This window comes from Aulonocara stuartgranti (genome assembly GCF_965226115.1).
Source record: "Aulonocara stuartgranti genome assembly, chromosome: 3".
Classification (NCBI taxonomy): domain Eukaryota; kingdom Metazoa; phylum Chordata; class Actinopteri; order Cichliformes; family Cichlidae; genus Aulonocara; species Aulonocara stuartgranti.
This window is the reverse complement of record NC_138941.1, coordinates 26,700,432-26,713,063: the sequence shown is the minus strand read 5'-3', so window position 1 is coordinate 26,713,063 and position 12,632 is coordinate 26,700,432. Positions and strand designations below refer to the sequence as shown.

Genomic DNA, 12,632 nt, shown 5'->3' with positions numbered 1-12,632 from the left:
ATTGATTTTTCAAATGAGGACAAATAAATGGGCCCAAACGAAGAACAATTATACACAGCACAGTTGAAACAAAGAAAAAAAAGATATGGGGCACAAAGCAGAGAACAGAGCTTTTGTCCCATTTCAATGCAGGCTGGCAGTGCAAATGACATTCAAGAGGTGTGATCTTGAGGACAAAATAAAATGATGAATAAAATGAATAGGGTAAAACTGGTCATGATTCAAACCTGGGAGGTTTATCAACAGGGCATTTATCTGACCAACCCACTGGGTATTGTTCTCCATGCCCAGCTTGACATCTCCACACAAGCCATTGTCATGAAGGTCATTTGAGAGAAAAGAAATGAAAAGGGTTTCACTGGAGAAAGTTCAGGGTGATCACCTCCACTTCATTCAGCCACTGCTGCATTATGCTCCCATGGATGACTTACACTATTCACTTAGTACAATACAGTGTGGCCTCTGCAGCCCCTACCTAGACAGCATGAATGAGGAGACCTGGAGCCAGGCCATCGGCACTTTGTCAAAAGTTGGATGACAGCCTCCTGGGAGGATACACACTTAGACGAAGGTCAGTTTCGAGTGTGGATGAGGTATGAGATGTGTGCGTTCAGTGGTGTTACTGAATGTATTTTTGTTTTCCAAAATAACAGGAAACTGTTCATGTCACCTGCATTAAATTATTTGTGGTGCTCAAAATGTTTACTTGCATTTTTTGTACGTCTGCATTCAATTAAGTCCTGATGACAAGCAACCGATACAGTAGATGTGCAGCATAAACCATCTATACTATAATATGACTGTTGTATATCTAGCTCTACTTTGCTGCACAACTATATGTGCTTTAGCTGCAGTAACAAGCTTATGGCTTACAATCATTATCAGCAATTTTCAAGTCCCACACATACTCATGGGACACTAATGAGGACACTTCTTCATCCCTCCAACTGTGTGATGCAAAGTAATAACTGTGTAGAAGAGTGCATATGTGTTTGTGTGTAGCAGAAAACCTTGTTCACGTATCATAAAAGTTGTGCAATGGTCAAGGGATTCAACTCTGACTTCCTGCTTTCAATTAAGCTGGTAATGAGCTGACATTAAGGTCAAGCATGGACAGTGGTGCAGGAGAGCTATGCACATTAATCAAAAGAAACTTCTCCAAGTGGCCAGAGAAAATTATTAAACACCATATTAAATCTTCTCCATGTTTTGCACCTATTGGTACAACCCTGTCATAAAATCCCTCCTCGTGTGCAGAACAGCTGAAGATAATCGAATATTGAATTAAATTGAATTGATATACCTTTATTAGTCCCACAAGAGGAAATTTCATAAGGCTGCCGACCTATTGCACGCAATGGCGGCGCCATCTTACCCACCGACCATACATACATAACACAAAACATCACATGGGGAAGACAGGTCAGAGAGGTATAACAATGGAAAATGCACCACACGAGGAAAGGTAAGGAGAAAAAAATAACTCCCCCCAGACTGAGCTCCAACAGGGAGATCAGTTTGAGAACAGAAAAAAACACCTCTGCACATAGCACATGAAAAAACTCTTAATACACCAAAGAAACACATGACAAGCAACAGGGGTGGGTAAAGGGTGAGAGACAGCCGATTTAGACAGTACATCCGGGCCTGCGTGCGCTGGTCTCCTTGATCCACCGTCAACATTGGAAGGGAATAAGCGTCGAAGGCGTTTGGAAAGGGAGGGGGGATGAGTGTGTGCATATCAGTGTATATGTATGTGTGTGCGTGTCCAGAGTTCAGCTGAGACAGTGTCCTTCGCCCTGCTAGGCTTTTTTTCTCCTCCCCTTTGTGAGTGTGGACGCTTCATCTCTTTGCTCTTGAATGCTTTGCTTCTTATATTGATTTTTATTGATTTTTATGCTGATTTTTTCCCTTTTTTCCGTGTGAGCTTACCTGCGATAACTTCTGGACACTTGTAGATCATTAGGACTAAAGTGTTCTTAACAGAAACAGCAACATTTTATGGTTACCTTGTCCTCAGCGCTCCGTGTGTCTGTGGCCTAGACACAGCTGAAGCCTGATTACAGCGTCTGGGCACCGAGCAGCCTCAATAGCCTGGAAAGGTGCTAACCGCTAGGCTTTTTTTTTTTTTTTTTTTTTTTTTTTTTTTTAAATGACATCAGAAACAGCCGTATGCGACATTACGTGATGGCAGAGCTTCAGTTCATCCTTTGTCATTTTTTTTTTTTTTTTTTTTTTTTTTAAATAAATAGGACAGGGGGAATGAATGAGAGAGAGAGGGGGAGAGAAAGAAAGAAAACCAAAGGGGAGAAGAGACGGTGAGAAGGGGGGGGAAGAGAGACAAAAAAAAAAAAGAACTCCTGGGTCACCTGTATGGAGAAAAAAAACAAACAAACAAACAAACAAAAACAAACAGAGGAGACAGCAAACAACAAAGAGCAACATAATAATAGAGAAAACAAAGCACCATCACAATAAACTAGCTAGTCATAGATATCAATATTTACTAAATAATAAACGATATTGTGCAGCACGCAAGATAGACAGCGCACAGTGTGCTTTGAGGCAGCAGCCAAGAAAGCTTTAGTCCGCGTCTGTGAATACCCATGTGTGCATACCTGTGTGGATCAGCATGCTTGCATTCCAAAGGTTTCTCCATGTAATGATCTGCTAGGGAGTGTGGGGGGGCCACAGCCCCGTCCTCCAGGGTGTGAAGCGGGTATGGAGGAGATCAAAACTCCAGACATCCAGAGGCCCCCAGAACACAAGAGACCATGGAAGACCAACAGAGGGGCAGCCGCGCCACTGTCCCAGTAAGAGCTGAGGAGAGTCCCAGATGAGGGCTCGCCCAGCAGCCGCGGCGCAGAAGTCAGGGGGAGTTGCAGTGACGCGCCCGTGAGCTCCGCCGGCCCCCAGCTGCGCCTGAGTGACCGAGCCCTAGGCCGAGAGGCTGGGGGCACCCCACCTCCAAAGGGGCCCGAGCGAGCCCCAGGCCCCGACAAGCGGCCGCCAAGGAGTGAGCCGGTGTGTACCCGGACGCCCACCCCCAGACACAAAGAACCACCAACACACCGACACCTGAGGGAGTCCGCCACCGGCAGGGGAAGTGGTGGTGGGTGGAGATAGGCCTCCAAACCTTGGAGGGCCTGAGGTGTCCCCAGAGAGGTGGCGTCTGATACCCAACCTGACATATAGACACAGACATACAGGCACACACAGACACAAACATCCATTCCCACCCTCATGCTCTCATATGCACTCACTCCACACTCAACCAACGTGGAGACAGACATAAAGAGACGCTGTACACACAATCACACTCCCCAAGCGTACTCTACAAACCGGGTCTAGGTACCCTTGCCCCTGGAGGGGGGAATTGCACCCAGACCCAGGTGGTGTTACCCTTTTCCCTGCGGTGGGGAGAGGCAGACCACCCCGACTCCGCAGTAGCAGGGAGGCCCCACACCCCAGACCGCAGTCGGACGGCCAACTCCTCCTACTAGCCCTCCCGCTCCAGCAGGCCGCAGAGAATGGGGGTGGGAGAAGACTCCAAACCTCCCTCCACCCGCTCATTGTAGTGTTGATGCATATGTGTTCTAAGGTGCAATTAAAACCCAGGAGGGCATGGAGCTACCTGCCAAGGAGCAGCAGGTAAGCGCATAGTCCCTCCTGCTATCCCTCAATGACTAAGTGTATTTAAAATTGAGAGGTGGGCAACGACGTCAGGGGTGAGGTATACACCCTGATGGTGATTTGGACTCCGTGATTGTGCCCACCCCCAAGATCCTATATGTATGTGTAATGAGAGTGTGAATAATGTGAATGTCTAAGTTGTGGGATAAAATTGAGGCAGAGGCAGCCAGAAGGGGACAGGGGGGGGGGGGGGGGTAGCCTCCTCTGCACCCTGGTGACATACCCCCACTCCAAGGCCCTGCATGTGTGGGTGGTTGTGGAGGAGCGGGAAGAGGGAGGCGGCTGGAGATGGGGAGGGAAGGAAGGGAGGGGCAGGTAACCCCTCCCTGGGGCCAGCTCCCCCGCTGACCCCAGTAGGCACTCCCACCCTCCGCGACCCGCCAGGGAAGGGGGGCCCAGGCCCATCAGACCGGGGCCCAGTGCAGTAGCGCCCCCCGGCTCCACAGAGCCCTGGACAGTCCACCCAACCCCACCACAGAGAAAACTGCACCCACCCCACCAACCACACATCTTCCAGACTACATAAGACGGTAAACGCCCAGGCTGAGATCTTCCTCCACCTCTCCTGTATCTCCCCCTCCTGCAGAGAGTTCCTGAGAGAAGAAAGCTCCTGCAAGATGTGACCATCCCCCCCACCAGTTGAAGAGCCCCCCAGGCGGCTCGATGCACCGGCGGCACCCTGCTCCAGGGCCGGGCCCCCATGCACCCACCCGCCCACAATCCCGGCAACACACCAACCAGGACCCGAGCCCCCGAGGCCCGGCCCGGGCCCCAGCCCAGAGACGGAGCGCCCCCAGAACCTCACGCCCATCCCGGACCCACCCAGGGGCAGCCAGGTTGCCAGGTCAGTAACCCGCGTCCGTCAGCACAGACCCTCCCCTAGCCCCGCTGCACGCAGCCGCGAGGAAACAGTCACCTGAGAGCCAACAGAGCCCTCAACCGGACGTGACCGCTACCCCGGGTTGAGCCCCCCAAGGAAGATGCCTCCGGGGAACCCCCCGACGCCCTAAGCCTGTCCCTACCCCCTCACCAATCACAACAGTGAAGGCGGGACCAAACTATGACCCCCCACCCCCACTAGGTGATGGAGCTGATAAAAGGGGCCCAGAGCAATTGATCTAATGTGGTGGCAGAGGCTGTGTCAAGACTAACCGCTAGGCTAACTAGCAACAAGATGCCTTCCCTCTCCACAGATGACTACCACAGTGTTACGGCCGAGACCGTTTCGGACGAGTGACAGGACTCAAACGCAAGACGCCGAACAGCTCGTAAGTATATTTTAAGAATAATGTTTAATGTTTACACAAAATATTCATAAACAAAAGGTGAGCGTAGACGTTAAACTAAATAACGATCTGGTCCGGGTCAGAAAGGACAGCTATTCCGGGGATTGGACTGGAAAGCAAGTCACAAAGGGTCCAGGAAAAAAGGTCGGGGTCACTGTAACAGAATGCAGATGTTCAAACATAGATAAGGAGGCATATGAATATGTTGTTTGGCTCAGAATCCTCCTTCGTACTGCGTACTTGCCAACGGAGGTCGGGGATGACATAGAGGGGTGAGTAGTCCGGGTGTGTAAATCCAAAAACTCCTGGCGTGGAGGCAGAGAGGCAGGTAGGTAATTTTGGTAATAGCCTGAGGGACTGCCAGAAGGTCCAGCATCCAAGTAGAAGCTCTTCGCCAGGGGCTGACAGTTAGGTGTAGCTGAAAAAGGAGGCGCACAAAAAACAAACATACAGTGAGGCAAGGTGATTCAAAAAAACACGTAGGGAATTTATGGTGGTGGCCTGCACTGACTGATGTTTAGCAGAGAATCTGGCGAAGAGAGATTGAGAACGCTGGCCTTATGAGTCCCCGGCTAATTACCCACAGATGTAAGCGATCAGCAAAAACACTGAGGCCCCTCCCAGGGGTGGAGACGCCGGCTCGGAGGGAGACACACTGGCACACACCCGGACCATGACACACAGCCTCCTGCAGAAGATTGCAGTACTGGAGACAAAAATTCATCGCTTAGAAGTAAACGTGGAGGTAAATGGACTGTGTGGAAATGAAACAACCTTGCCTTTGATTCAAAACAATGGCGATGAGCAAGCTAGTACACAGCTAAGGAGCACAGATAACATGACCAAGAAAGTAGACTGTGCATTATTATAAATCCTCAAGTGATAATCCCCCCTTAGACTGTCTTGGTGCAAAACCAAGACATAAATCATGTCTCCTGGAAGGGGGAGGACGTATCACAGGCAGGGCACAGCGAGCTGAAATCTCCGAAACCGACTGGCCTTCACTTCCTACGAGACAGAGAAGCTCTTCTACCCCTGTATACGGGAGGAAACAGGACTGGACAACCGTGAATAGGAAGGTTAACAACAAACCTCCAAAACAACTGAATGTGAAACTGCAGAACAGATTTGCTCCACTATCAAAGGACCCTGGATCTATATCGGACAACCATCCATCTAAAAGCAGCGAAATAAGGTCTGAAAATCTGTTGAAAAGTGAAAGGCCACAGGGAAAGCTAAAGGCTAGGCCTGAAACTCTGATTGTGGGTGACTCTGCCGTAAAGGATGTACAAAGGATGTGCGGTAAGAACACTAAAGTCCTCTGCTTTCCTAACGATAAGGTCAACAACCTGAAGGAGAGAATTCTTCAAATTGCAGATGAATATCCAACTGTGACAAACATTGTTCTGCATACAGGGTCAAACGATGTGTCCAAACAACAGTCGGAGGTTCTGAAACGGGACTTTACTGGATTATTAAATACTGTAAACTCTCTGAATGCAGCTGTATTCATCAGTGGACCTGTACCGCCGGTCAGAGGAGGAGACGAGAGATTCAGCAGGTTGTTTACACTGAATAAATGGCTTATATCAGCATGTGCTGACCACTCAGTGCACTTTATCGACAACTTTAATATTTTTTGGGAACGCAGGCATCTGTTCAAAGCAAATGGATTTAATTTTAACAAGTCAGGGGTGAAACTGTTCACCTCCAACTTGTTTTATTCCATACGTCATCCATCCGTGCTTGGTGCCAAGGCTGAGATAAACGAGGAGTTATCTCATAAAGAGGAACAAACAGTACTCCAAGAACAGACAAAGCCCAGCAGAAACCTTGAGGAGGAGCTCCATTTGCCCCCACCCGGGAAGAGCCTCAGAAAGGAGAGACATCCATGGCATCTGAGGAAGAGCCTCAGAAAGGAGAGACATCTAAGGCAAGAAGAGGGGTCCCTATTTGCCTCCAACTCTCTCAACAACACCAATGACCAGGACAAGGGACCACGACCTTCCCCAGTCCCCCAAACCCCTGACAGGCCATCACCCTCCTCCCCCTCCCTTTCTCCCTCCTCCCCACACCTGAAATTCACTGAGGAGATGATGGAGCGGGTCAATGCTGGGCTCAGATCTACCCCCCGTCCCAATCCCTTTTTGTCCCCCATAAACCCCCCACCAGAGCGGCCAAAGGTTCGCCATCGAGCCCCACCCTCAACAGAGCAATCGAAGTCACATTGCCCAGCCTCGCCCCCCTTAGTTCCTCTTCATGCCCTGTCTCCGCAGTCTGATGCGTGATGTGTGAAGGGTCCGGGCTGTGAGGATTATGGCAGTGATGACTTTTCCCAGGAGAAGCTGGGACCCTGTTTACTAGAAGGTTTTAAAATTTCTGTACTTTTAGGTGACAGGAGACATGTGGCCTGGTCAAAACACAGAGAGCTGCACTCTAAAAGATCTTTAAACATAGTAAACATACCTTGTGTGCCACAGACTGCTCCCAAACACGAGGGGACAAGTAATACCTCTAAAACACTTAAGTTGGCTTTATTAAACATTAGATCTCTAGCTGGGAAAACATTTTTAATTAATGATTTAATCACTGAGCACAGCCTTGATTTTATGTTTTTAACTGAAACTTGGTTGGACCAAAGTAACAGTGGAGCTGTTCTCATCGAGACGACCCCTCCTAACTACAGTTTTATCAGTGAGGTCAGGGCGAGCAGGAGAGGAGGAGGGGTTGCTGTCTTATTTAATGAATCATTTCAATGTAAGCAGCTATCTCCTGGAATTTTTCAGTCTTTTGAATATGTGGCTTTACAGCTGAAGGCCCCATCCAAAGTTGTGTTTCTTAATGTTTACAGGCCTCCCAAATACTGCACAGACTTTTTTAATGACCTCAGTGAACTGCTGTCTGTGATCTGTGTTGATTTTGACTGTGTTATTATTGCTGAGGATTTTAACATTCATGTGGACAACCCTCAGGACAAAGGGACTAAAGACCTGAGTAACACTCTGGGCAACTTTGGGCTGACTCAGCATGTAACAGAGGCCACACATAATAGAGGACACACTCTTGACCTACTGATCTCCAAAGGCCTGAGCATTTCAAAGGTTACTGTGTCTGATGTGGGCCTGTCTGATCATTACTGTGTTTTCTTTGAAAGTAAAATCTCAGCCCACACAAATATATCAACAACAGTGATCACAAAACGGTGTATAACTGAAGACAGTAGTGAGATCTTTAACCAGGTCTTCCCATTAACACCTGACCTGCCCAGAGGGTCAGTCAATGAGCTCGTCAATAGCTTCAATGCTAACATGTTAAATGTAATGGACACTATTGCTCCCATTAAGGTGAAGGTTATCTCTGGAAGGAAAAAGTCTCCATGGAGAAACTCCACACTGGTGAAAAATGAAAAAAGAGAGTGTAGGAAAGCTGAGCGCAGATGGAGAAAAACAAACCTCCAGGTTCATTATGACATTTATAAAGAGAAACTTCACAATTATAATTTACAACTGAGGAATGCAAGGAGGTCCTACTTCTCTGACATCATCACTAAAAACAGCCATAATGCTCGGGTCTTATTTTCTACAGTTGACAGGCTAACAAACCCTCCTGTGTCAGTGGCAGCTGAACTTCATTCGACCATGGCCTGCAATGACTTTGCCAAATTGTTCACTGAAAAAATCCAAAAAATTAGACAAGCAATTGGTACATCAACAGCAGATCCAGGATATGTACTGTGTCCACCAAAAAACTGTTTAAACACCATGAAACAGTTTCAACCTATTAACAGCAAAGACCTGGAGGACATCTTAGGTCAACTGAACTCCTCCTCCTGCTGTTTAGATGTCCTGCCAACAAGTTTTTTCAAAAAGGTCTCAAAGACTTTAGAGTCAGACCTGTTACAGATCATCAACTTTTCTTTATTATCAGGTGTGTTTCCAGAATCACTAAAAACTGCTGTAATCAAACCTATACTGAAAAAGGACAATCTTGACAAGACACAAATGAACAACTACAGGCCGATCTCAAATCTCCCGTTTTTAAGTAAGATCATTGAAAAAGCAGTTTCTCAACAGCTCAATTACTTCTTAAAACAGAATAATTGCTACGATGCCTTCCAGTCAGGTTTTAGACAGAACCACAGCACTGAAACCGCTCTGACCAAAGTGTTTAATGACATATGTCTGAATACAGACAGTGGAAAAATGTCAGTCTTAGTTTTACTGGATCTCAGTGCAGCATTTGATACAGTTGACCACAACATATTACTCAAACGACTGGAGAACTGGACAGGTCTTTCAGGAACTGTACTAAACTGGTTCAAAACATACGTAGAAAACAGGAAATACTTTGTATCAATAGGTAACTTCACATCTGAGCAGACAAGTATCACATGTGGAGTTCCCCAAGGTTCCATCTTGGGACCCCTTCTGTTTAACATCTACATGCTCCCACTGGCACAGATTATAAACAACAACAAAATAAACTATCACAGCTATGCAGATGACACACAAATATATATCACAATGTCACCAGGAGACCGAGGCCCTGTACAGGCTCTTGGTAAATGCATTGAGGAAATCAATGACTGGTTGTGCCACAATTTTCTCCAGCTAAACAAAAACAAAACTGAGGTAATAGTCTTTGGCGCCAAAGAAAAACGATTACAGGTCACCAGAGAACTTCAATCTATACATCTAAAAACCACAAACCAGGCGAGAAATTTGGGTGTAGTGATGGATGCAGACCTAAACTTAGAAAAACACATTAAGACAATAACAAAGTCAGCTTACTATCACCTCAAGAATATATCAAGGATAAAAGATCTGATGTCTCAACAGGACCTGGAAAAACTAGTCCATGCATTCATCTTTAGTAGGCTTGATTACTGTAACAGCATCTTTACAGGTCTACCTAAAAAATCAGTCAGACAACTACAGCTCATTCAGAACTCTGCTGCTCGAGTCCTCACTAAGACCAAAAAAGTGGACCACATCAGTCCAGCTCTGAGGTCCTTACACTGGCTGCCTGTCCGTCAGAGGATAGACTTTAAAGTTCTGATGCTGGCCTATAAAGCTCTGAATGGTTTAGGTCCAAAATACATCAGTGACCTCCTGACCCAGTATGAACCATCCAGATCCCTCAGGTCATCTGGATCCGGTCTTTTATAGTTCCCAGAGTCAGAACCAGACACGGAGAAGCTGCATTCAGCTTTTATGCTCCTTATATCTGGAACAAACTCCCAGAAAGCCTCAGATCAGCTGAAACACTCAGTTTATTTAAATCCAGGTTGAAGACTCACCTGTTCTCAGCTGCATTTGAATAAAGCACCAAATCCACACTTTAAGCTTAAATTTCAAAACTTACATTTAACTACTGATTTTATCTACTGTTCTGATTTTATCTGTTTTGATTTTATATACTGTTGTTTGTTGTTTGTTTGTTAATTAGTTAGTTAGTTTATTTGCTTGTTTTAATCAATTTTAAATCATGCTTTTTATTTGTTCTTGTTTCTAATGTCTCTGTAAAGCACTTTGAATCACCTTGTTGTTGAATACTGCTATACAAATAAACTTGCCTTGCCTTGCCTAAACAGTCTTCCAGCCAACCCAGGTGGCCTTGCATGGAATGGGAAGGAACAGCCTAAAGACAGTCGTTATCAGGGTGTTCTTTGTTCGGCTCCAGCCTTGCGACCGCAGCTGGCGCCGAGAGGGTATCCGCATGAAGTGATGGAATCCGCATGAAGTGATGGATTGCCACATATTATACATGTGTGTCAACTAAAACTAAAGAGTGTAAACAGGGCTTCATAACAAATGAAAAAGGGCTAGCTTAGGAGAATCAGTCCTCCATCCAACACGATATCATAAACATTTAGTTTAACCAAATCAAACTTTGAATACATTTTCATCAGAGACTGCAACAGAAATGCTAAAACAAATTACCAATTAGAGTAGTAGTTGTACTCAGTTTCTCCCTTATAATTATTATTTATTAGTATTCTTGTCTCTCCTTTTGATTAAGACTTTAGACTTCTGTAAACTCAAGACTAACAACCAGTGATGGGAATAACAGCGTTACACGTAACGGCGTTACTTTTTTCAGTAATGAGTAATCTAACTAATTACTATTCCTATCGTTACAACGCTGTTACCGTTACTAACAAGAAAATGCGGTGGGGTCGCGTTACTATTTTTCAACAAACAGACGGTTGAAGCTGTGTTCATCTTACCGCATCTTATATCAGTTGCACAGAAGTAGCTGTAAGTAATCTGGGCGCTACAGCTTTAAGCAGCTGCGCGCTCCCGCGGACGGCAATCATGATCACTTTTTGGCACAACAGCTGTAGCTAGGGGGGCAAAACAATTGCGTGAGTGCTGCTGTTTGACTGAGGAAAAATAAAGTAGTCGTGGTAAGCCAATCACATGACCACTTCAAGATGACAAAGCAACAAGGTGATATATAAGGGTTAGGCCACGTAAAACCAGAGTCATGATAAACAATATATACACGGTGTTTTTTCCTGAATAGTTTCGGCACGTTTAACGTCTGCTTTTGAGCAAAACAAAAAACAAAAAAAAAACCCAGCCCGTTCCTGTTGGTGGAAAAATGCACCATGTCGACCAATCAAAAAATGATATGGCAACATGACATTTGGTTGTTTAGGAAGAGGGGGAAGTTTTAGGAGTGACTAGACTGGAAAAACACTTGGATCCTATCAAGGAAATTTATTATCACTAATAAGGTAAGAAAAGTTACTCTTAAGCTGATCCATAGATGTTATCCAGTAAAGACATATGTGGTTAAATTTAAGAAAAATATTGATACTCTTTGTACTTTTTGCAGCAATGCAGAGGAAACAATATGTCATCTATTTGGGGAATGCACGTATACACATATTTTTTGGATTGATTTAAATAATTTTATAAACACCAAAATTGATCCCTCATGCAAACTGAAGTTTCAACATATTCTATTCGGCCTCTCACATACCGATAAAATAAATCCAGGGAAAAAATATATTATCAATCTTCTGATTATTTTTGCCAAATTTCACATACATTGTACAAAATTTTTAAGTACTAAAGTACTTTTTTCTTTACGTATTTGTATTTGTATTTGTATACATGACTTGTAAAAGATACTGCAAGATGTGAAATTTTTCATACCCTTTCTATAACTACATTACTATGTATATTTGTTGTTCAATTGTTCAAATAAACAAAAAAAAGTTTTAGGAGAGAGAGAGAGAGAGAGAGAGGGAGAGAGAGAGAGAGAAAGAAAGAGCAGAAAAAGAGAGCGAGTTTTGAGATGTGAGAGATTTGTGACGTTTAGTGTGTTTGGAGTGTATAGTTAATGTGTTGTCTCGTGTAGTTAGTGTGTAGTGTTGTGGATAGTTTTGTGTTGTGTGTTAGAACAATGAGGCAGCTGCTGTCTGCAGGTATCAGGCTGTGATGTTTTCCTTTATGGTGGACAAATAATTCTTTTGGAGTGGCACAAATAATTTGTGTGGCATCTTGTTGAATGTAGAACACCTGATTGTTATGTAAATAGTTTGAAATGGTTATAAAAAAGGGTAAAAGGTAAATGGATGCAAATAACTTTGTTGTTTGCAAAACTTGTGTATATGATTTTGAAATTGACAATTTATGTTTG

At 45.0% G+C, this 12,632-nt stretch overlaps 1 protein-coding gene and 1 long non-coding RNA gene across 2 annotated transcripts in view; one reads left to right on the top strand and one right to left on the bottom strand.

Annotated features, from left to right (window-relative positions):
• Nucleotides 1-12,632, top strand: part of LOC309698133 (uncharacterized protein) — a gene marked incomplete at its 3' end in the record, with an annotated part of 399,753 nt that overhangs the window by 56,188 nt on the left and 330,933 nt on the right. The gene's annotated exons all lie outside the window — the stretch shown is intronic.
• LOC309703838 lies at nt 4,987-5,643 on the bottom strand. The gene is made up of 3 exons (XR_014276052.1): nt 5,491-5,643; nt 5,220-5,397; nt 4,987-5,133 (listed from the first exon to the last, which is right to left on the bottom strand). It is a non-coding gene; the product is annotated as an uncharacterized lncRNA (long non-coding RNA).